The following is a 24,155-nucleotide window of genomic DNA, read 5'->3' on the forward strand; positions in this document are numbered from 1 at the left end:
GATGTGTCCACGTTGCGCTTTGGGGCGTTTCCTGTCGCGGGTGCTAGGCCTACCCACACAAGTGAGGTATCATTTTTATCGGGAGACTTGGGGGAACGCTGGGTGGAAGGAAATTTGTGGCTCCTCTCAGATTCTAGAACTTTCTGCCACAGAAATGTGAGGAACATGTGTTTTTTTAGCCAAATTTTGAGGTTTGCAAAAGATTCTGGGTAACAGAACCTGGTCCGAGCCCCGCAAGTCACCCCTCCTTGGATTCCCGTAGGTCTCTAGTTTTCAGAAATGCACAGGTTTGGTAGGTTTCCCTAGGTGCCGGCTGAGCTAGAGGCCCAAATCTACAGGTAGGCACTTCGCAAAAAACACCTCTGTTTTCTTCCAAAAATGTGGATGTGTCCACGTTGCGCTTTGGGGCGTTTCCTGTCGCGGGCGCTAGGCCTACACACAAGTGAGGTATCATTTTTATCGGGAGACTTGGGGGAACGCTGGGTGGAAGGAAATTTGTGGCTCCTCTCAGATTCCCGAACTTTCTGTCACAGAAATGTGAGGAACATGTGTTTTTTTAGCCAAATTTTGAGGTTTGCAAAGGATTCTGGGTAACAGAACCTGGTCCGGGCCCCGCAAGTCACCCCTCCTTGGATTCCCCTAGGTCTCTAGTTTTCAGAAATGCACAGGTTTGGTAGGTTTCCCTAGGTGCCGGCTGAGCTAGAGGCCAAAATCTACAGGTAGGCACCTCGCAAAAAACACCTCTGTTTTCTTCCAAAAATGTGGATGTGTCCACGTTGCGCTTTGGGGCGTTTCCTGTCGCGGGCGCTAGGCCTACCCACACAAGTGAGGTATCATTTTTATCGGGAGACTTGGGGGAACGCTGGGTGGAAGGAAATTTGTGGCTCCTCTCAGATTCCAGAACTTTCTGCCACAGAAATGTGAGGAACATGTGTTTTTTTAGCCAAATTTTGAGGTTTGCAAAGGATTCTGGGTAACAGAACCTGGTCCGAGCCCCGCAAGTCACCCCTCCTTGGATTCCCGTAGGTCTCTAGTTGTCAGAAATCCACAGGTTTGGTAGGTTTCCCTAGGTGCCGGCTGAGCTAGAGGCCAAAATCTACAGGTAGGCACTTCGCAAAAAACACCTCTGTTTTCTTCCAAAAATGTGGATGTGTCCACGTTGCGCTTTGGGGCGTTTCCTGTCGCGGGCGCTAGGCCTACACACAAGTGAGGTATCATTTTTATCGGGAGACTTGGGGGAACGCTGGGTGGAAGGAAATTTGTGGCTCCTCTCAGATTCCCGAACTTTCTGTCACAGAAATGTGAGGAACATGTGGTTTTTTTAGCCAAATTTTGAGGTTTGCAAAGGATTCTGGGTAACAGAACCTGGTCCGAGCCCTGCAAGTCACCCCTCCTTGGATTCCCCTAGGTCTCTAGTTTTCAGAAATGCACAGGTTTGGTAGGTTTCCCTAGGTGCCGGCTGAGCTAAAGGCCAAAATCTACAGGTAGGCACTTCGCAAAAAACACCTCTGTTTTCTTCCAAAAATTTGGATGTGTCCACGTTGCGCTTTGGGGCGTTTCCTGTCGCGGGTGCTAGGCCTACCCACACAAGTGAGGTATCATTTTTATCGGGAGACTTGGGGGAACGCTGGGTGGAAGGAAATTTGTGGCTCCTCTCAGATTCTAGAACTTTCTGCCACAGAAATGTGAGGAACATGTGTTTTTTTAGCCAAATTTTGAGGTTTGCAAAGGATTCTGGGTAACAGAACCTGGTCCGAGCCCCGCAAGTCACCCCTCCTTGGATTCCCGTAGGTCTCTAGTTTTCAGAAATACACAGGTTTGGTAGGTTTCCCTAGGTGCCGGCTGAGCTAGAGGCCCAAATCTACAGGTAGGCACTTCGCAAAAAACACCTCTGTTTTCTTCCAAAAATGTGGATGTGTCCACGTTGCGCTTTGGGGCGTTACCTGTCGCGGGCGCTAGGCCTACACACAAGTGAGGTATCATTTTTATCGGGAGACTTGGGGGAACGCTGGGTGGAAGGAAATTTGTGGCTCCTCTCAGATTCCCGAACTTTCTGTCACAGAAATGTGAGGAACATGTGTTTTTTTAGCCAAATTTTGAGGTTTGCAAAGGATTCTGGGTAACAGAACCTGGTCCGAGCCCCGCAAGTCACCCCTCCTTGGATTCCCCTAGGTCTCTAGTTTTCAGAAATGTACAGGTTTGGTAGGTTTCCCTAGGGGCCGCCTGAGCTAGAGGCCAAAATCTACAGGTAGGCACTTCGCAAAAAACACCTCTGTTTTCTTCCAAAAATTTGGATGTGTCCATGTTGCGCTTTGGGGCGTTTCCTGTCGCGGGCGCTAGGCCTACCCACACAAGTGAGGTATCATTTTTATCGGGAGACTTGGGGGAACGCTGGGTGGAAGGAAATTTGTGGCTCCTCTCAGATTCCAGAACTTTCTGCCACAGAAATGTGAGGAACATGTGTTTTTTAGCCAAATTTTGAGGTTTGCAAAGGATTCTGGGTAACAGAACCAGGTCCGAGTCCCGCAAGTCACCCCTCCTTGGATTCCCCTAGGTCTCTAGTTTTCAGAAATGCACAGGTTTGGTAGGTTTCCCTAGGTGCCGGCTGAGCTAGAGGCCAAAATCTACAGGTAGGCACTTCGCAAAAAACACCTCTGTTTTCTTCCAAAAACTTGGATGTGTCCACGTTGCGCTTTGGGGCGTTTCCTGTCGCGGGTGCTAGGGCTACCCACACAAGTGAGGTATCATTTTTATCGGGAGACTTGGGGGAACGCTGGGTGGAAGGAAATTTGTGGCTCCTCTCAGATTCTAGAACTTTCTGCCACAGAAATGTGAGGAACATGTGTTTTTTTAGCCAAATTTTGAGGTTTGCAAAAGATTCTGGGTAACAGAACCTGGTCCGAGCCCCGCAAGTCACCCCTCCTTGGATTCCCGTAGGTCTCTAGTTTTCAGAAATGCACAGGTTTGGTAGGTTTCCCTAGGTGCCGGCTGAGCTAGAGGCCCAAATCTACAGGTAGGCACTTCGCAAAAAACACCTCTGTTTTCTTCCAAAAATGTGGATGTGTCCACGTTGTGCTTTGGGGCGTTTCCTGTCGTGGGCGCTAGGCCTACACACAAGTGAGGTATCATTTTTATCGGGAGACTTGGGGGAACGCTGGGTGGAAGGAAATTTGTGGCTCCTCTCAGATTCCCGAACTTTCTGTCACAGAAATGTGAGGAACATGTGTTTTTTTAGCCAAATTTTGAGGTTTGCAAAGGATTCTGGGTAACAGAACCTGGTCCGAGCCCCGCAAGTCACCCCTCCTTGGATTCCCGTAGGTCTCTAGTTTTCAGAAATGCACAGGTTTGGTAGGTTTCCCTAGGTGCCGGCTGAGCTAGAGGCCAAAATCTACAGGTAGGCACTTCGCAAAAAACACCTCTGTTTTCTTCCAAACATTTGGATGTGTCCACGTTGCGCTTTGGGGCGTTTCCTGTCGCGGGTGCTAGGCCTACCCACACAAGTGAGGTATCATTTTTATCGGGAGACTTGGGGGAACGCTGGGTGGAAGGAAATTTGTGGCTCCTCTCAGATTCTAGAACTTTCTGCCACAGAAATGTGAGGAACATGTGTTTTTTTAGCCAAATTTTGAGGTTTGCAAAGGATTCTGGGTAACAGAACCTGGTCCGAGCCCCGCAAGTCACCCCTCCTTGGATTCCCGTAGGTCTCTAGTTTTCAGAAATGCACAGGTTTGGTAGGTTTCCCTAGGTGCCGGCTGAGCTAGAGGCCCAAATCTACAGGTAGGCACTTCGCAAAAAACACCTCTGTTTTCTTCCAAAAATGTGGATGTGTCCACGTTGCGCTTTGGGGCGTTTCCTGTCGCGGGCGCTAGGCCTACACACAAGTGAGGTATCATTTTTATCGGGAGACTTGGGGGAACGCTGGGTGGAAGGAAATTTGTGGCTCCTCTCAGATTCCCGAACTTTCTGTCACAGAAATGTGAGGAACATGTGTTTTTTTAGCCAAATTTTGAGGTTTGCAAAGGATTCTGGGTAACAGAACCTGGTCCGAGCCCCGCAAGTCACCCCTCCTTGGATTCCCGTAGGTCTCTAGTTTTCAGAAATGCACAGGTTTGGTAGGTTTCCCTAGGTGCCGGCTGAGCTAGAGGCCAAAATCTACAGGTAGGCACTTCGCAAAAAACACCTCTGTTTTCTTCCAAACATTTGGATGTGTCCACGTTGCGCTTTGGGGCGTTTCCTGTCGCGGGTGCTAGGGCTACCCACACAAGTGAGGTATCATTTTTATCGGGAGACTTGGGGGAACGCTGGGTGGAAGGAAATTTGTGGCTCCTCTCAGATTCTAGAACTTTCTGCCACAGAAATGTGAGGAACATGTGTTTTTTTAGCCAAATTTTGAGGTTTGCAAAAGATTCTGGGTAACAGAACCTGGTCCGAGCCCCGCAAGTCACCCCTCCTTGGATTCCCGTAGGTCTCTAGTTTTCAGAAATGCACAGGTTTGGTAGGTTTCCCTAGGTGCCGGCTGAGCTAGAGGCCCAAATCTACAGGTAGGCACTTCGCAAAAAACACCTCTGTTTTCTTCCAAAAATGTGGATGTGTCCACGTTGCGCTTTGGGGCGTTTCCTGTCGTGGGCGCTAGGCCTACACACAAGTGAGGTATCATTTTTATCGGGAGACTTGGGGGAACGCTGGGTGGAAGGAAATTTGTGGCTCCTCTCAGATTCCCGAACTTTCTGTCACAGAAATGTGAGGAACATGTGTTTTTTTAGCCAAATTTTGAGGTTTGCAAAGGATTCTGGGTAACAGAACCTGGTCCGAGCCCCGCAAGTCACCCCTCCTTGGATTCCCGTAGGTCTCTAGTTTTCAGAAATGCACAGGTTTGGTAGGTTTCCCTAGGTGCCGGCTGAGCTAGAGGCCAAAATCTACAGGTAGGCACTTCGCAAAAAACACCTCTGTTTTCTTCCAAACATTTGGATGTGTCCACGTTGCGCTTTGGGGCGTTTCCTGTCGCGGGTGCTAGGCCTACCCACACAAGTGAGGTATCATTTTTATCGGGAGACTTGGGGGAACGCTGGGTGGAAGGAAATTTGTGGCTCCTCTCAGATTCTAGAACTTTCTGCCACAGAAATGTGAGGAACATGTGTTTTTTTAGCCAAATTTTGAGGTTTGCAAAGGATTCTGGGTAACAGAACCTGGTCCGAGCCCCGCAAGTCACCCCTCCTTGGATTCCCGTAGGTCTCTAGTTTTCAGAAATGCACAGGTTTGGTAGGTTTCCCTAGGTGCCGGCTGAGCTAGAGGCCCAAATCTACAGGTAGGCACTTCGCAAAAAACACCTCTGTTTTCTTCCAAAAATGTGGATGTGTCCACGTTGCGCTTTGGGGCGTTTCCTGTCGCGGGCGCTAGGCCTACACACAAGTGAGGTATCATTTTTATCGGGAGACTTGGGGGAACGCTGGGTGGAAGGAAATTTGTGGCTCCTCTCAGATTCCCGAACTTTCTGTCACAGAAATGTGAGGAACATGTGTTTTTTTAGCCAAATTTTGAGGTTTGCAAAGGATTCTGGGTAACAGAACCTGGTCCGAGCCCCGCAAGTCACCCCTCCTTGGATTCCCCTAGGTCTCTAGTTTTCAGAAATGCACAGGTTTGGTAGGTTTCCCTAGGTGCCGGCTGAGCTAGAGGCCAAAATCTACAGGTAGGCACTTCGCAAAAAACACCTCTGTTTTCTTCCAAAAATGTGGATGTGTCCACGTTGCGCTTTGGGGCGTTTCCTGTCGCGGGCGCTAGGCCTACCCACACAAGTGAGGTATCATTTTTATCGGGAGACTTGGGGGAACGCTGGGTGGAAGGAAATTTGTGGCTCCTCTCAGATTCCAGAACTTTCTGCCACAGAAATGTGAGGAACATGTGTTTTTTTAGCCAAATTTTGAGGTTTGCAAAGGATTCTGGGTAACAGAACCTGGTCCGAGCCCCGCAAGTCACCCCTCCTTGGATTCCCCTAGGTCTCTAGTTGTCAGAAATCCACAGGTTTGGTAGGTTTTCCTAGGTGCCGGCTGAGCTAAAGGCCAAAATCTACAGGTAGGCACTTCGCAAAAAACACCTCTGTTTTCTTCCAAAAATGTGGATGTGTCCACGTTGCGCTTTGGGGCGTTTCCTGTCGCGGGCGCTAGGCCTACCCACACAAGTGATGTATCATTTTTATCGGGAGACTTGGGGGAACGCTGGGTGGAAGGAAATTTGTGGCTCCTCTCAGATTCCCGAACTTTCTGTCACAGAAATGTGAGGAACATGTGTTTTTTTAGCCAAATTTTGAGGTTTGCAAAGGATTCTGGGTAACAGAACCTGGTCCGAGCACCGCAAGTCACCCCTCCTTGGATTCCCCTAGGTCTCTAGTTTTCAGAAATGCACAGGTTTGGTAGGTTTCCCTAGGTGCCGGCTGAGCTAGAGGCCAAAATCTACAGGTAGGCACTTCGCAAAAAACACCTCTGTTTTCTTCCAAAAATGTGGATGTGTCCACGTTGCGCTTTGGGGCGTTTCCTGTCGCGGGCGCTAGGCCTACCCACACAAGTGATGTATCATTTTTATCGGGAGACTTGGGGGAACGCTGGGTGGAAGGAAATTTGTGGCTCCTCTCAGATTCCAGAACTTTTTGGCACAGAAATGTGAGGAACATGTGGTTTTTTTAGCCAAATTTTGAGGTTTGCAAAGGATTCTGGGTAACAGAACCTGGTCCGAGCCCTGCAAGTCACCCCTCCTTGGATTCCCCTAGGTCTCTAGATTTCAGAAATGCACAGGTTTGGTAGGTTTCCCTAGGTGCCGGCTGAGCTAAAGGCCAAAATCTACAGGTAGGCACTTCGCAAAAAACACCTCTGTTTTCTTCCAAAAATTTGGATGTGTCCACGTTGCGCTTTGGGGCTTTTCATGTCGCGGGTGCTAGGCCTACCCACACAAGTGAGGTATCATTTTTATCGGGAGACTTGGGGGAACGCTGGGTGGAAGGAAATTTGTGGCTCCTCTCAGATTCTAGAACTTTCTGCCACAGAAATGTGAGGAACATGTGTTTTTTTAGCCACATTTTGAGGTTTGCAAAGGATTCTGGGTAACAGAACCTGGTCCGAGCCCCGCAAGTCACCCCTCCTTGGATTCCCGTAGGTCTCTAGTTTTCAGAAATGCACAGGTTTGGTAGGTTTCCCTAGGTGCCGGCTGAGCTAGAGGCCCAAATCTACAGGTAGGCACTTCGCAAAAAACACCTCTGTTTTCTTCCAAAAATGTGGATGTGTCCACGTTGCGCTTTGGGGCGTTTCCTGTCGCGGGCGCTAGGCCTACACTCAAGTGAGGTATCATTTTTATCGGGAGACTTGGGGGAACGCTGGGTGGAAGGAAATTTGTGGCTCCTCTCAGATTCCCGAACTTTCTGTCACAGAAATGTGAGGAACATGTGTTTTTTTAGCCAAATTTTGAGGTTTGCAAAGGATTCTGGGTTACAGAACCTGGTCCGAGCCCCGCAAGTCACCCCTCCTTGGATTCCCCTAGGTCTCTAGTTTTCAGAAATGTACAGGTTTGGTAGGTTTCCCTAGGTGCCGGCTGAGCTAGAGGCCAAAATCTACAGGTAGGCACTTCGCAAAAAACACCTCTGTTTTCTTCCAAAAATTTGGATGTGTCCATGTTGCGCTTTGGGGCGTTTCCTGTCGCGGGCGCTAGGCCTACCCACACAAGTGAGGTATCATTTTTATCGGGAGACGTGGGGGAACGCTGGGTGGAAGGAAATTTGTGGCTCCTCTCAGATTCCAGAACTTTCTGCCACAGAAATGTGAGGAACATGTGTTTTTTAGCCAAATTTTGAGGTTTGCAAAGGATTCTGGGTAACAGAACCTGGTCCGAGCCCCGCAAGTCACCCCTCCTTGGATTCCACTAGGTCTCTAGTTTTCAGAAATGCACAGGTTTGGTAGGTTTCCCTAGGTGCCGGCTGAGCTAGAGGCCAAAATCTACAGGTAGGCACTTCGCAAAAAACACCTCTGTTTTCTTCCAAAAATTTGGATGTGTCCACGTTGCGCTTTGGGGCGTTTCCTGTCGCGGGTGCTAGGGCTACCCACACAAGTGAGGTATCATTTTTATCGGGAGACTTGGGGGAACGCTGGGTGGAAGGAAATTTGTGGCTCCTCTCAGAGTCTAGAACTTTCTGCCACAGAAATGTGAGGAACATGTGCTTTTTTAGCCAAATTTTGAGGTTTGCAAAAGATTCTGGGTAACAGAACCTGGTCTGAGCCCCGCAAGTCACCCCTCCTTGGATTCCCGTAGGTCTCTAGTTTTCAGAAATGCACAGGTTTGGTAGGTTTCCCTAGGTGCCGGCTGAGCTAGAGGCCCAAATCTACAGGTAGGCACTTCGCAAAAAACACCTCTGTTTTCTTCCAAAAATGTGGATGTGTCCACGTTGCGCTTTGGGGCGTTTCCTGTCGCGGGCGCTAGGCCTACACTCAAGTGAGGTATCATTTTTATCGGGAGACTTGGGGGAACGCTGGGTGGAAGGAAATTTGTGGCTCCTCTCAGATTCCCGAACTTTCTGTCACAGAAATGTGAGGAACATGTGTTTTTTTAGCCAAATTTTGAGGTTTGCAAAGGATTCTGGGTTACAGAACCTGGTCCGAGCCCCGCAAGTCACCCCTCCTTGGATTCCCCTAGGTCTCTAGTTTTCAGAAATGTACAGGTTTGGTAGGTTTCCCTAGGTGCCGGCTGAGCTAGAGGCCAAAATCTACAGGTAGGCACTTCGCAAAAAACACCTCTGTTTTCTTCCAAAAATTTGGATGTGTCCACGTTGCGCTTTGGGGCTTTTCATGTCGCGGGTGCTAGGCCTACCCACACAAGTGAGGTATCATTTTTATCGGGAGACTTGGGGGAACGCTGGGTGGAAGGAAATTTGTGGCTCCTCTCAGATTCTAGAACTTTCTGCCACAGAAATGTGAGGAACATGTGTTTTTTTAGCCACATTTTGAGGTTTGCAAAGGATTCTGGGTAACAGAACCTGGTCCGAGCCCCGCAAGTCACCCCTCCTTGGATTCCCGTAGGTCTCTAGTTTTCAGAAATGCACAGGTTTGGTAGGTTTCCCTAGGTGCCGGCTGAGCTAGAGGCCCAAATCTACAGGTAGGCACTTCGCAAAAAACACCTCTGTTTTCTTCCAAAAATGTGGATGTGTCCACGTTGCGCTTTGGGGCGTTTCCTGTCGCGGGCGCTAGGCCTACACTCAAGTGAGGTATCATTTTTATCGGGAGACTTGGGGGAACGCTGGGTGGAAGGAAATTTGTGGCTCCTCTCAGATTCCCGAACTTTCTGTCACAGAAATGTGAGGAACATGTGTTTTTTTAGCCAAATTTTGAGGTTTGCAAAGGATTCTGGGTTACAGAACCTGGTCCGAGCCCCGCAAGTCACCCCTCCTTGGATTCCCCTAGGTCTCTAGTTTTCAGAAATGTACAGGTTTGGTAGGTTTCCCTAGGTGCCGGCTGAGCTAGAGGCCAAAATCTACAGGTAGGCACTTCGCAAAAAACACCTCTGTTTTCTTCCAAAAATTTGGATGTGTCCATGTTGCGCTTTGGGGCGTTTCCTGTCGCGGGCGCTAGGCCTACCCACACAAGTGAGGTATCATTTTTATCGGGAGACGTGGGGGAACGCTGGGTGGAAGGAAATTTGTGGCTCCTCTCAGATTCCAGAACTTTCTGCCACAGAAATGTGAGGAACATGTGTTTTTTAGCCAAATTTTGAGGTTTGCAAAGGATTCTGGGTAACAGAACCTGGTCCGAGCCCCGCAAGTCACCCCTCCTTGGATTCCACTAGGTCTCTAGTTTTCAGAAATGCACAGGTTTGGTAGGTTTCCCTAGGTGCCGGCTGAGCTAGAGGCCAAAATCTACAGGTAGGCACTTCGCAAAAAACACCTCTGTTTTCTTCCAAAAATTTGGATGTGTCCACGTTGCGCTTTGGGGCGTTTCCTGTCGCGGGTGCTAGGGCTACCCACACAAGTGAGGTATCATTTTTATCGGGAGACTTGGGGGAACGCTGGGTGGAAGGAAATTTGTGGCTCCTCTCAGAGTCTAGAACTTTCTGCCACAGAAATGTGAGGAACATGTGCTTTTTTAGCCAAATTTTGAGGTTTGCAAAAGATTCTGGGTAACAGAACCTGGTCTGAGCCCCGCAAGTCACCCCTCCTTGGATTCCCGTAGGTCTCTAGTTTTCAGAAATGCACAGGTTTGGTAGGTTTCCCTAGGTGCCGGCTGAGCTAGAGGCCCAAATCTACAGGTAGGCACTTCGCAAAAAACACCTCTGTTTTCTTCCAAAAATGTGGATGTGTCCACGTTGCGCTTTGGGGCGTTTCCTGTCGCGGGCGCTAGGCCTACACACAAGTGAGGTATCATTTTTATCGGGAGACTTGGGGGAACACTGGGTGGAAGGAAATTTGTGGCTCCTCTCAGATTCCCGAACTTTCTGTCACAGAAATGTGAGGAACATGTGTTTTTTTAGCCAAATTTTGAGGTTTGCAAAGGATTCTGGGTAACAGAACCTGGTCCGAGCCCCGCAAGTCACCCCTCCTTGGATTCCCCAAGGTCTCTAGTTTTCAGAAATGCACAGGTTTGGAAGGTTTCCCTAGGTGCCGGCTGAGCTAGAGGCCAAAATCTACAGGTAGGCACTTCGCAAAAAACACCTCTGTTTTCTTCCAAAAATGTGGATGTGTCCACGTTGCGCTTTGGGGCGTTTCCTGTCGCGGGCGCTAGGCCTACCCACACAAGTGAGGTATCATTTTTATCGGGAGACTTGGGGGAACGCTGGGTGGAAGGAAATTTGTGGCTCCTCTCAGATTCCAGAACTTTCTGCCACAGAAATGTGAGGAACATGTGTTTTTTTAGCCAAATTTTGAGGTTTGCAAAGGATTCTGGGTAACAGAACCTGGTCCGAACCCCGCAAGTCACCCCTCCTTGGATTCCCCTAGGTCTCTAGTTGTCAGAAATCCACAGGTTTGGTAGGTTTCCCTAGGTGCCGGCTGAGCTAGAGGCCAAAATCTACAGGTAGGCACTTCGCAAAAAACACCTCTGTTTTCTTCCAAAAATGTGGATGTGTCCACGTTGCGCTTTGGGGCGTTTCCTGTCGCGGGCGCTAGGCCTACACACAAGTGAGGTATCATTTTTATCGGGAGACTTGGGGGAACGCTGGGTGGAAGGAAATTTGTGGCTCCTCTCAGATTCCCGAACTTTCTGTCACAGAAATGTGAGGAACATGTGTTTTTTTAGCCAAATTTTGAGGTTTGCAAAGGATTCTGGGTAACAGAACCTGGTCCGAGCACCGCAAGTCACCCCTCCTTGGATTCCCCTAGGTCTCTAGTTTTCAGAAATGCACAGGTTTGGTAGGTTTCCCTAGGTGCCGGCTGAGCTAGAGGCCAAAATCTACAGGTAGGCACTTCGCAAAAAACACCTCTGTTTTCTTCCAAAAATGTGGATGTGTCCACGTTGCGCTTTGGGGCGTTTCCTGTCGCGGGCGCTAGGCCTACCCACACAAGTGAGGTATCATTTTTATCGGGAGACTTGGGGGAACGCTGGGTGGAAGGAAATTTGTGGCTCCTCTCAGATTCCAGAACTTTCTGTCACAGAAATGTGAGGAACATGTGGTTTTTTTAGCCAAATTTTGAGGTTTGCAAAGGATTCTGGGTAACAGAACCTGGTCCGAGCCCTGCAAGTCACCCCTCCTTGGATTCCCCTAGGTCTCTAGTTTTCAGAAATGCACAGGTTTGGTAGGTTTCCCTAGGTGCCGGCTGAGCTAAAGGCCAAAATCTACAGGTAGGCACTTCGCAAAAAACACCTCTGTTTTCTTCCAAAAATTTGGATGTGTCCACGTTGCGCTTTGGGGCGTTTCCTGTCGCGGGTGCTAGGCCTACCCACACAAGTGAGGTATCATTTTTATCGGGAGACTTGGGGGAACGCTGGGTGGAAGGAAATTTGTGGCTCCTCTCAGATTCTAGAACTTTCTGCCACAGAAATGTGAGGAACATGTGTTTTTTTAGCCAAATTTTGAGGTTTGCAAAGGATTCTGGGTAACAGAACCTGGTCCGAGCCCCGCAAGTCACCCCTCCTTGGATTCCCGTAGGTCTCTAGTTTTCAGAAATGCACAGGTTTGGTAGGTTTCCCTAGGTGCCGGCTGAGCTAGAGGCCCAAATCTACAGGTAGGCACTTCGCAAAAAACACCTCTGTTTTCTTCCAAAAATGTGGATGTGTCCACGTTGCGCTTTGGGGCGTTACCTGTCGCGGGCGCTAGGCCTACACACAAGTGAGGTATCATTTTTATCGGGAGACTTGGGGGAACGCTGGGTGGAAGGAAATTTGTGGCTCCTCTCAGATTCCCGAACTTTCTGTCACAGAAATGTGAGGAACATGTGTTTTTTTAGCCAAATTTTGAGGTTTGCAAAGGATTCTGGGTAACAGAACCTGGTCCGAGCCCCGCAAGTCACCCCTCCTTGGATTCCCCTAGGTCTCTAGTTTTCAGAAATGTACAGGTTTGGTAGGTTTCCCTAGGGGCCGGCTGAGCTAGAGGCCAAAATCTACAGGTAGGCACTTCGCAAAAAACACCTCTGTTTTCTTCCAAAAATTTGGATGTGTCCATGTTGCGCTTTGGGGCGTTTCCTGTCGCGGGCGCTAGGCCTACCCACACAAGTGAGGTATCATTTTTATCGGGAGACTTGGGGTAACGCTGGGTGGAAGGAAATTTGTGGCTCCTCTCAGATTCCAGAACTTTCTGCCACAGAAATGTGAGGAACATGTGTTTTTTAGCCAAATTTTGAGGTTTGCAAAGGATTCTGGGTAACAGAACCTGGTCCGAGCCACGCAAGTCACCCCTCCTTGGATTCCCCTAGGTCTCTAGTTTTCAGAAATGCACAGGTTTGGTAGGTTTCCCTAGGTGCCGGCTGAGCTAGAGGCCCAAATCTACAGGTAGGCACTTCGCAAAAAACACCTCTGTTTTCTTCCAAAAATGTGGATGTGTCCACGTTGCGCTTTGGGGCGTTTCCTGTCGCGGGCGCTAGGCCTACACACAAGTGAGGTATCATTTTTATCGGGAGACTTGGGGGAACGCTGGGTGGAAGGAAATTTGTGGCTCCTCTCAGATTCCCGAACTTTCTGTCACAGAAATGTGAGGAACATGTGTTTTTTTAGCCAAATTTTGAGGTTTGCAAAGGATTCTGGGTAACAGAACCTGGTCCGAGCTCCGCAAGTCACCCCTCCTTGGATTCCCCTAGGTCTCTAGTTTTCAGAAATGCACAGGTTTGGTAGGTTTCCCTAGGTGCCGGCTGAGCTAGAGGCCAAAATCTACAGGTAGGCACTTCGCAAAAAACACCTCTGTTTTCTTCCAAACATTTGGATGTGTCCACGTTGCGCTTTGGGGCGTTTCCTGTCGCGGGCGCTAGGCCTACACACAAGTGAGGTATCATTTTTATCGGGAGACTTGGGGGAACGCTGGGTGGAAGGAAATTTGTGGCTCCTCTCAGATTCCAGAACTTTCTGCCACAGAAATGTGAGGAACATGTGTTTTTTTAGCCAAATTTTGAGGTTTGCAAAGGATTCTGGGTAACAGAACCTGGTCCGAACCCCGCAAGTCACCCCTCCTTGGATTCCCCTAGGTCTCTAGTTGTCAGAAATCCACAGGTTTGGTAGGTTTCCCTAGGTGCCGGCTGAGCTAGAGGCCAAAATCTACAGGTAGGCACTTCGCAAAAAACACCTCTGTTTTCTTCCAAAAATGTGGATGTGTCCACGTTGCGCTTTGGGGCGTTTCCTGTCGCGGGCGCTAGGCCTACACACAAGTGAGGTATCATTTTTATCGGGAGACTTGGGGGAACGCTGGGTGGAAGGAAATTTGTGGCTCCTCTCAGATTCCCGAACTTTCTGTCACAGAAATGTGAGGAACATGTGTTTTTTTAGCCAAATTTTGAGGTTTGCAAAGGATTCTGGGTAACAGAACCTGGTCCGAGCACCGCAAGTCACCCCTCCTTGGATTCCCCTAGGTCTCTAGTTTTCAGAAATGCACAGGTTTGGTAGGTTTCCCTAGGTGCCGGCTGAGCTAGAGGCCAAAATCTACAGGTAGGCACTTCGCAAAAAACACCTCTGTTTTCTTCCAAAAATGTGGATGTGTCCACGTTGCGCTTTGGGGCGTTTCCTGTCGCGGGCGCTAGGCCTACCCACACAAGTGAGGTATCATTTTTATCGGGAGACTTGGGGGAACGCTGGGTGGAAGGAAATTTGTGGCTCCTCTCAGATTCCAGAACTTTCTGTCACAGAAATGTGAGGAACATGTGGTTTTTTTAGCCAAATTTTGAGGTTTGCAAAGGATTCTGGGTAACAGAACCTGGTCCGAGCCCTGCAAGTCACCCCTCCTTGGATTCCCCTAGGTCTCTAGTTTTCAGAAATGCACAGGTTTGGTAGGTTTCCCTAGGTGCTGGCTGAGCTAAAGGCCAAAATCTACAGGTAGGCACTTCGCAAAAAACACCTCTGTTTTCTTCCAAAAATTTGGATGTGTCCACGTTGCGCTTTGGGGCGTTTCCTGTCGCGGGTGCTAGGCCTACCCACACAAGTGAGGTATCATTTTTATCGGGAGACTTGGGGGAACGCTGGGTGGAAGGAAATTTGTGGCTCCTCTCAGATTCTAGAACTTTCTGCCACAGAAATGTGAGGAACATGTGTTTTTTTAGCCAAATTTTGAGGTTTGCAAAGGATTCTGGGTAACAGAACCTGGTCCGAGCCCCGCAAGTCACCCCTCCTTGGATTCCCGTAGGTCTCTAGTTTTCAGAAATGCACAGGTTTGGTAGGTTTCCCTAGGTGCCGGCTGAGCTAGAGGCCCAAATCTACAGGTAGGCACTTCGCAAAAAACACCTCTGTTTTCTTCCAAAAATGTGGATGTGTCCACGTTGCGCTTTGGGGCGTTACCTGTCGCGGGCGCTAGGCCTACACACAAGTGAGGTATCATTTTTATCGGGAGACTTGGGGGAACGCTGGGTGGAAGGAAATTTGTGGCTCCTCTCAGATTCCCGAACTTTCTGTCACAGAAATGTGAGGAACATGTGTTTTTTTAGCCAAATTTTGAGGTTTGCAAAGGATTCTGGGTAACAGAACCTGGTCCGAGCCCCGCAAGTCACCCCTCCTTGGATTCCCCTAGGTCTCTAGTTTTCAGAAATGTACAGGTTTGGTAGGTTTCCCTAGGGGCCGGCTGAGCTAGAGGCCAAAATCTACAGGTAGGCACTTCGCAAAAAACACCTCTGTTTTCTTCCAAAAATTTGGATGTGTCCATGTTGCGCTTTGGGGCGTTTCCTGTCGCGGGCGCTAGGCCTACCCACACAAGTGAGGTATCATTTTTATCGGGAGACTTGGGGGAACGCTGGGTGGAAGGAAATTTGTGGCTCCTCTCAGATTCCAGAACTTTCTGCCACAGAAATGTGAGGAACATGTGTTTTTTAGCCAAATTTTGAGGTTTGCAAAGGATTCTGGGTAACAGAACCTGGTCCGAGCCACGCAAGTCACCCCTCCTTGGATTCCCCTAGGTCTCTAGTTTTCAGAAATGCACAGGTTTGGTAGGTTTCCCTAGGTGCCGGCTGAGCTAGAGGCCAAAATCTACAGGTAGGCACTTCGCAAAAAACACCTCTGTTTTCTTCCAAAAATTTGGATGTGTCCACGTTGCGCTTTGGGGCGTTTCCTGTCGCGGGCGCTAGGCCTACACACAAGTGAGGTATCATTTTTATCGGGAGACTTGGGGGAACGCTGGGTGGAAGGAAATTTGTGGCTCCTCTCAGATTCCCGAACTTTCTGTCACAGAAATGTGAGGAACATGTGTTTTTTTAGCCAAATTTTGAGGTTTGCAAAGGATTCTGGGTAACAGAACCTGGTCCGAGCCCCGCAAGTCACCCCTCCTTGGATTCCCGTAGGTCTCTAGTTTTCAGAAATGCACAGGTTTGGTAGGTTTCCCTAGGTGCCGGCTGAGCTAGAGGCCAAAATCTACAGGTAGGCACTTCGCAAAAAACACCTCTGTTTTCTTCCAAACATTTGGATGTGTCCACGTTGCGCTTTGGGGCGTTTCCTGTCGCGGGTGCTAGGCCTACCCACACAAGTGAGGTATCATTTTTATCGGGAGACTTGGGGGAACGCTGGGTGGAAGGAAATTTGTGGCTCCTCTCAGATTCTAGAACTTTCTGCCACAGATATGTGAGGAACATGTTTTTTTTTAGCCAAATTTTGAGGTTTGCAAAGGATTCTGGGTAACAGAACCTGGTCCGAGCCCCGCAAGTCACCCCTCCTTGGATTCCCGTAGGTCTCTAGTTTTCAGAAATGCACAGGTTTGGTAGGTTTCCCTAGGTGCCGGCTGAGCTAGAGGCCCAAATCTACAGGTAGGCACTTCGCAAAAAACCCCTCTGTTTTCTTCCAAAAATGTGGATGTGTCCACGTTGCGCTTTGGGGCGTTTCCTGTCGCGGGCGCTAGGCCTACCCACACAAGTGAGGTATCATTTTTATCGGGAGACTTGGGGGAACGCTGGGTGGAAGGAAATTTGTGGCTCCTCTCAGATTCCAGAACTTTCTGCCACAGAAATGTGAGGAACATGTGTTTTTTAGCCAAATTTTGAGGTTTGCAAAGGATTCTGGGTAACAGAACCTGGTCCGAGCCCCGCAAGTCACCCCTCCTTGGATTCCCCTAGGTCTCTAGTTTTCAGAAATGCACAGGTTTGGTAGGTTTCCCTAGGTGCCGGCTGAGCTAGAGGCCAAAATCTACAGGTAGGCACTTCGCAAAAAACACCTCTGTTTTCTTCCAAAAATTTGGATGTGTCCACGTTGCGCTTTGGGGCGTTTCCTGTCGTGGGTGCTAGGCCTACCCACACAAGTGAGGTATCATTTTTATCGGGAGACTTGGGGGAACGCTCTGTGGAAGGAAATTTGTGGCTCCTCTCAGATTCTAGAACTTTCTGCCACAGAAATGTGAGGAACATGTGTTTTTTTAGCCAAATTTTGAGGTTTGCAAAAGATTCTGGGTAACAGAACCTGGTCCGAGCCCCGCAAGTCACCCCTCCTTGGATTCCCGTAGGTCTCTAGTTTTCAGAAATGCACAGGTTTGGTAGGTTTCCCTAGGTGCCGGCTGAGCTAGAGGCCCAAATCTACAGGTAGGCACTTCGCAAAAAACACCTCTGTTTTCTTCCAAAAATGTGGATGTGTCCACGTTGCGCTTTGGGGCGTTTCCTGTCGCGGGCGCTAGGCCTACACACAAGTGAGGTATCATTTTTATCGGGAGACTTGGGGGAACGCTGGGTGGAAGGAAATTTGTGGCTCCTCTCAGATTCCCGAACTTTCTGTCACAGAAATGTGAGGAACATGTGTTTTTTTAGCCAAATTTTGAGGTTTGCAAAGGATTCTGGGTAACAGAACCTGGTCCGAGCTCCGCAAGTCACCCCTCCTTGGATTCCCCTAGGTCTCTAGTTTTCAGAAATGCACAGGTTTGGTAGGTTTCCCTAGGTGCCGGCTGAGCTAGAGGCCAAAATCTACAGGTAGGCACTTCGCAAAAAACACCTCTGTTTTCTTCCAAAAATGTGGATGTGTCCACGTTGCGCTTTGGGGCGTTTCCTGTCGCGGGCGCTAGGCCTACCCACACAAGTGAGGTATCATTTTTATCGGGAGACTTGGGGGAACGCTGGGTGGAAGGAAATTTGTGGCTCCTCTCAGATTCCAGAACTTTCTGCCACAGAAATGTGAGGAACATGTGTTTTTTTAGCCAAATTTTGAGGTTTGCAAAGGATTCTGGGTAACAGAACCTGGTCCGAGCCCCGCAAGTCACCCCTCCTTGGATTCCCCTAGGTCTCTAGTTGTCAGAAATCCACAGGTTTGGTAGGTTTTCCTAGGTGCCGGCTGAGCTAGAGGCCAAAATCTACAGGTAGGCACTTCGCAAAAAACACCTCTGTTTTCTTCCAAAAATGTGGATGTGTCCACGTTGCGCTTTGGGGCGTTTCCTGTCGCGGGCGCTAGGCCTACACACAAGTGAGGTATCATTTTTATCGGGAGACTTGGGGGAACGCTGGGCGGAAGGAAATTTGTGGCTCCTCTCAGATTCCCGAACTTTCTGTCACAGAAATGTGAGGAACATGTGTTTTTTTAGCCAAATTTTGAGGTTTGCAAATGATTCTGGGTAACAGAACCTGGTCCGAGCACCGCAAGTCACCCCTCCTTGGATTCCCCTAGGTCTCTAGTTTTCAGAAATGCACAGGTTTGGTAGGTTTCCCTAGGTGCCGGCTGAGCTAGAGGCCAAAATCTACAGGTAGGCACTTCGCAAAAAACACCTCTGTTTTCTTCCAAAAATGTGGATGTGTCCACGTTGCGCTTTGGGGCGTTTCCTGTCGCGGGCGCTAGGCCTACCCACACAAGTGATGTATCATTTTTATCGGGAGACTTGGGGGAACGCTGGGTGGAAGGAAATTTGTGGCTCCTCTCAGATACCAGAACTTTTTGGCACAGAAATGTGAGGAACATGTGGTTTTTTTAGCCAAATTTTGAGGTTTGCAAAGGATTCTGGGTAACAGAACCTGGTCCGAGCCCTGCAAGTCACCCCTCCTTGGATTCCCCTAGGTCTCTAGATTTCAGAAATGCACAGGTTTGGTAGGTTTCCCTAGGTGCCGGCTGAGCTAAAGGCCAAAATCTACAGGTAGGCACTTCGCAAAAAACACCTCTGTTTTCTTCCAAAAATTTGGATGTGTCCACGTTGCGCTTTGGGGCGTTTCCTGTCGCGGGTGCTAGGCCTACCCACACAAGTGAGGTATCATTTTTATCGGGAGACTTGGGGGAACGCTGGGTGGAAGGAAATTTGTGGCTCCTCTCAGATTCCAGAACTTTCTGTCACAGAAATGTGAGGAACATGTGTTTTTTTTGCCAAATTTTGAGGTTTGCAAAGGATTCTGGGTAACAGAACCTGGTCCGAGCCCCGCAAGTCACCCCTCCTTGGATTCCCCTAGGTCTCTAGTTTTCAGAAATGCACAGGTTTGGTAGGTTTCCCTAGGTGCCGGCTGAGCTAGAGGCCAAAATCTACAGGTAGGCACTTCGCAAAAAACACCTCTGTTTTCTTCCAAAAATTTGGATGTGTCCATGTTGCGCTTTGGGGCGTTTCCTGTCACGGGCGCTAGGCCTACCCACACAAGTGAGGTATCATTTTTATCGGGAGACTTGGGGGAACGCTGGGTGGAAGGAAATTTGTGGCTCCTCTCAGATTCCAGAACTTTCTGCCACAGAAATGTGAGGAACATGTGTTTTTTAGCCAAATTTTGAGGTTTGCAAAGGATTCTGGGTAACAGAATCTGGTCCGAGCCCCGCAAGTCACCCCTCCTTGGATTCCCGTAGGTCTCTAGTTTTCAGAAATGCACAGGTTTGGTAGGTTTCCCTAGGTGCCGGCTGAGCTAGAGGCCCAAATCAACAGGTAGGCACTTCGCAAAAAACACCTCTGTTTTCTTCCAAAAATGTGGATGTATCCACGTTGCGCTTTGGGGCGTTTCCTGTCGCGGGCGCTAGGCCTACACACAAGTGAGGTATCATTTTTATCGGGAGACTTGGGGGAACGCTGGGTGGAAGGAAATTTGTGGCTCCTCTCAGATTCCCGAACTTTCTGTCACAGAAATGTGAGGAACATGTGTTTTTTTAGCCAAATTTTGAGGTTTGCAAAGGATTCTGGGTAACAGAACCTGGTCCGAGCCCCGCAAGTCACCCCTCCTTGGATTCCCCTAGGTCTCTAGTTTTCAGAAATGCACAGGTTTGGTAGGTTTCCCTAGGTGCCGGCTGAGCTAGAGGCCAAAATCTACAGGTAGGCACTTCGCAAAAAACACCTCTGTTTTCTTCCAAAAATGTGGATGTGTCCACGTTGCGCTTTGGGGCGTTTCCTGTCGCGGGCGCTAGGCCTACCCACACAAGTGAGGTATCATTTTTATCGGGAGACTTGGGGGAACGCTGGGTGGAAGGAAATTTGTGGCTCCTCTCAGATTCCAGAACTTTCTGCCACAGAAATGTGAGGAACATGTGTTTTTTTAGCCAAATTTTGAGGTTTGCAAAGGATTCTGGGTAACAGAACCTGGTCCGAGCCCCGCAAGTCACCCCTCCTTGGATTCCCCTAGGTCTCTAGTTGTCAGAAATCCACAGGTTTGGTAGGTTTTCCTAGGTGCCGGCTGAGCTAGAGGCCAAAATCTACAGGTAGGCACTTCGCAAAAAACACCTCTGTTTTCTTCCAAAAATGTGGATGTGTCCACGTTGCGCTTTGGGGCGTTTCCTGTCGCGGGCGCTAGGCCTACACACAAGTGAGGTATCATTTTTATCGGGAGACTTGGGGGAACGCTGGGCGGAAGGAAATTTGTGGCTCCTTTCAGATTCCCGAACTTTCTGTCACAGAAATGTGAGGAACATGTGTTTTTTTAGCCAAATTTTGAGGTTTGCAAAGGATTCTGGGTAACAGAACCTGGTCCGAGCACCGCAAGTCACCCCTCCTTGGATTCCCCTAGGTCTCTAGTTTTCAGAAATGCACAGGTTTGGTAGGTTTCCCTAGGTGCCGGCTGAGCTAGAGGCCAAAATCTACAGGTAGGCACTTCGCAAAAAACACCTCTGTTTTCTTCCAAAAATGTGGATGTGTCCACGTTGCGCTTTGGGGCGTTTCCTGTCGCGGGCGCTAGGCCTACCCACACAAGTGATGTATCATTTTTATCGGGAGACTTGGGGGAACGCTGGGTGGAAGGAAATTTGTGGCTCCTCTCAGATTCCAGAACTTTTTGGCACAGAAATGTGAGGAACATGTGGTTTTTTTAGCCAAATTTTGAGGTTTGCAAAGGATTCTGGGTAACAGAACCTGGTCCGAGCCCTGCAAGTCACCCCTCCTTGGATTCCCCTAGGTCTCTAGATTTCAGAAATGCACAGGTTTGGTAGGTTTCCCTAGGTGCCGGCTGAGCTAAAGGCCAAAATCTACAGGTAGGCACTTCGCAAAAAACACCTCTGTTTTCTTCCAAAAATTTGGATGTGTCCACGTTGCGCTTTGGGGCGTTTCCTGTCGCGGGTGCTAGGCCTACCCACACAAGTGAGGTATCATTTTTATCGGGAGACTTGGGGGAACGCTGGGTGGAAGGAAATTTGTGGCTCCTCTCAGATTCTAGAACTTTCTGCCACAGAAATGTGAGGAACATGTGTTTTTTTAGCCAAATTTTGAGGTTTGCAAAGGATTCTGGGTAACAGAACCTGGTCCGAGCCCCGCAAGTCACCCCTCCTTGGATTCCCATAGGTCTCTAGTTTTCAGAAATGCACAGGTTTGGTAGGTTTCCCTAGGTGCCGGCTGAGCTAGAGGCCAAAATCTACAGGTAGGCACTTCGCAAAAAACACCTCTGTTTTCTTCCAAAAATTTGGATGTGTCCATGTTGCGCTTTGGGGCGTTTCCTGTCACGGGCGCTAGGCCTACCCACACAAGTGAGGTATCATTTTTATCGGGAGACTTGGGGGAACGCTGGGTGGAAGGAAATTTGTGGCTCCTCTCAGATTCCAGAACTTTCTGCCACAGAAATGTGAGGAACATGTGTTTTTTAGCCAAATTTTGAGGTTTGCAAAGGATTCTGGGTAACAGAATCTGGTCCGAGCCCCGCAAGTCACCCCTCCTTGGATTCCCGTAGGTCTCTAGTTTTCAGAAATGCACAGGTTTGGTAGGTTTCCCTAGGTGCCGGCTGAGCTAGAGGCCCAAATCTACAGGTAGGCACTTCGCAAAAAACACCTCTGTTTTCTTCCAAAAATGTGGATGTATCCACGTTGCGCTTTGGGGCGTTTCCTGTCGCGGGCGCTAGGCCTACACACAAGTGAGGTATCATTTTTATCGGGAGACTTGGGGGAACGCTGGGTGGAAGGAAATTTGTGGCTCCTCTCAGATTCCCGAACTTTCTGTCACAGAAATGTGAGGAACATGTGTTTTTTTAGCCAAATTTTGAGGTTTGCAAAGGATTCTGGGTAACAGAACCTGGTCCGAGCCCCGCAAGTCACCCCTCCTTGGATTCCCCTAGGTCTCTAGTTTTCAGAAATGCACAGGTTTGGTAGGTTTCCCTAGGTGCCGGCTGAGCTAGAGGCCAAAATCTACAGGTAGGCACTTCGCAAAAAACACCTCTGTTTTCTTCCAAAAATGTGGATGTGTCCACGTTGCGCTTTGGGGCGTTTCCTGTCGCGGGCGCTAGGCCTACCCACACAAGTGAGGTATCATTTTTATCGGGAGACTTGGGGGAACGCTGGGTGGAAGGAAATTTGTGGCTCCTCTCAGATTCCAGAACTTTCTGCCACAGAAATGTGAGGAACATGTGTTTTTTTAGCCAAATTTTGAGGTTTGCAAAGGATTCTGGGTAACAGAACCTGGTCCGAGCCCCGCAAGTCACCCCTCCTTGGATTCCCCTAGGTCTCTAGTTGTCAGAAATCCACAGGTTTGGTAGGTTTTCCTAGGTGCCGGCTGAGCTAGAGGCCAAAATCTACAGGTAGGCACTTCGCAAAAAACACCTCTGTTTTCTTCCAAAAATGTGGATGTGTCCACGTTGCGCTTTGGGGCGTTTCCTGTCGCGGGCGCTAGGCCTACACACAAGTGAGGTATCATTTTTATCGGGAGACTTGGGGGAACGCTGGGCGGAAGGAAATTTGTGGCTCCTTTCAGATTCCCGAACTTTCTGTCACAGAAATGTGAGGAACATGTGTTTTTTTAGCCAAATTTTGAGGTTTGCAAAGGATTCTGGGTAACAGAACCTGGTCCGAGCACCGCAAGTCACCCCTCCTTGGATTCCCCTAGGTCTCTAGTTTTCAGAAATGCACAGGTTTGGTAGGTTTCCCTAGGTGCCGGCTGAGCTAGAGGCCAAAATCTACAGGTAGGCACTTCGCAAAAAACACCTCTGTTTTCTTCCAAAAATGTGGATGTGTCCACGTTGCGCTTTGGGGCGTTTCCTGTCGCGGGCGCTAGGCCTACCCACACAAGTGATGTATCATTTTTATCGGGAGACTTGGGGGAACGCTGGGTGGAAGGAAATTTGTGGCTCCTCTCAGATTCCAGAACTTTTTGGCACAGAAATGTGAGGAACATGTGGTTTTTTTAGCCAAATTTTGAGGTTTGCAAAGGATTCTGGGTAACAGAACCTGGTCCGAGCCCTGCAAGTCACCCCTCCTTGGATTCCCCTAGGTCTCTAGATTTCAGAAATGCACAGGTTTGGTAGGTTTCCCTAGGTGCCGGCTGAGCTAAAGGCCAAAATCTACAGGTAGGCACTTCGCAAAAAACACCTCTGTTTTCTTCCAAAAATTTGGATGTGTCCACGTTGCGCTTTGGGGCGTTTCCTGTCGCGGGTGCTAGGCCTACCCACACAAGTGAGGTATCATTTTTATCGGGAGACTTGGGGGAAAGCTGGGTGGAAGGAAATTTGTGGCTCCTCTCAGATTCTAGAACTTTCTGCCACAGAAATGTGAGGAACATGTGTTTTTTTAGCCAAATTTTGAGGTTTGCAAAGGATTCTGGGTAACAGAACCTGGTCCGAGCCCCGCAAGTCACCCCTCCTTGGATTCCCGTAGGTCTCTAGTTTTCAGAAATGCACAGGTTTGGTAGGTTTCCCTAGGTGCCGGCTGAGCTAGAGGCCCAAATCTACAGGTAGGCACTTCGCAAAAAACACCTCTGTTTTCTTCCAAAAATGTGGATGTGTCCACGTTGCGCTTTGGGGCGTTTCCTGTCGCGGGCGCTAGGCCTACACTCAAGTGAGGTATCATTTTTATCGGGAGACTTGGGGGAACGCTGGGTGGAAGGAAATTTGTGGCTCCTCTCAGATTCCTGAACTTTCTGTCACAGAAATGTGAGGAACATGTGTTTTTTTAGCCAAATTTTGAGGTTTGCAAAGGATTCTGGGTTACAGAACCTGGTCCGAGCCCCGCAAGTCACCCCTCCTTGGATTCCCCTAGGTCTCTAGTTTTCAGAAATGTACAGGTTTGGTAGGTTTCCCTAGGTGCCGGCTGAGCTAGAGGCCAAAATCTACAGGTAGGCACTTCGCAAAAAACACCTCTGTTTTCTTCCAAAAATTTGGATGTGTCCATGTTGCGCTTTGGGGCGTTTCCTGTCGCGGGCGCTAGGCCTACCCACACAAGTGAGGTATCATTTTT

The sequence above is a fragment of the Pleurodeles waltl genome, chromosome 8 (assembly GCF_031143425.1).
Source record: "Pleurodeles waltl isolate 20211129_DDA chromosome 8, aPleWal1.hap1.20221129, whole genome shotgun sequence".
Classification (NCBI taxonomy): domain Eukaryota; kingdom Metazoa; phylum Chordata; class Amphibia; order Caudata; family Salamandridae; genus Pleurodeles; species Pleurodeles waltl.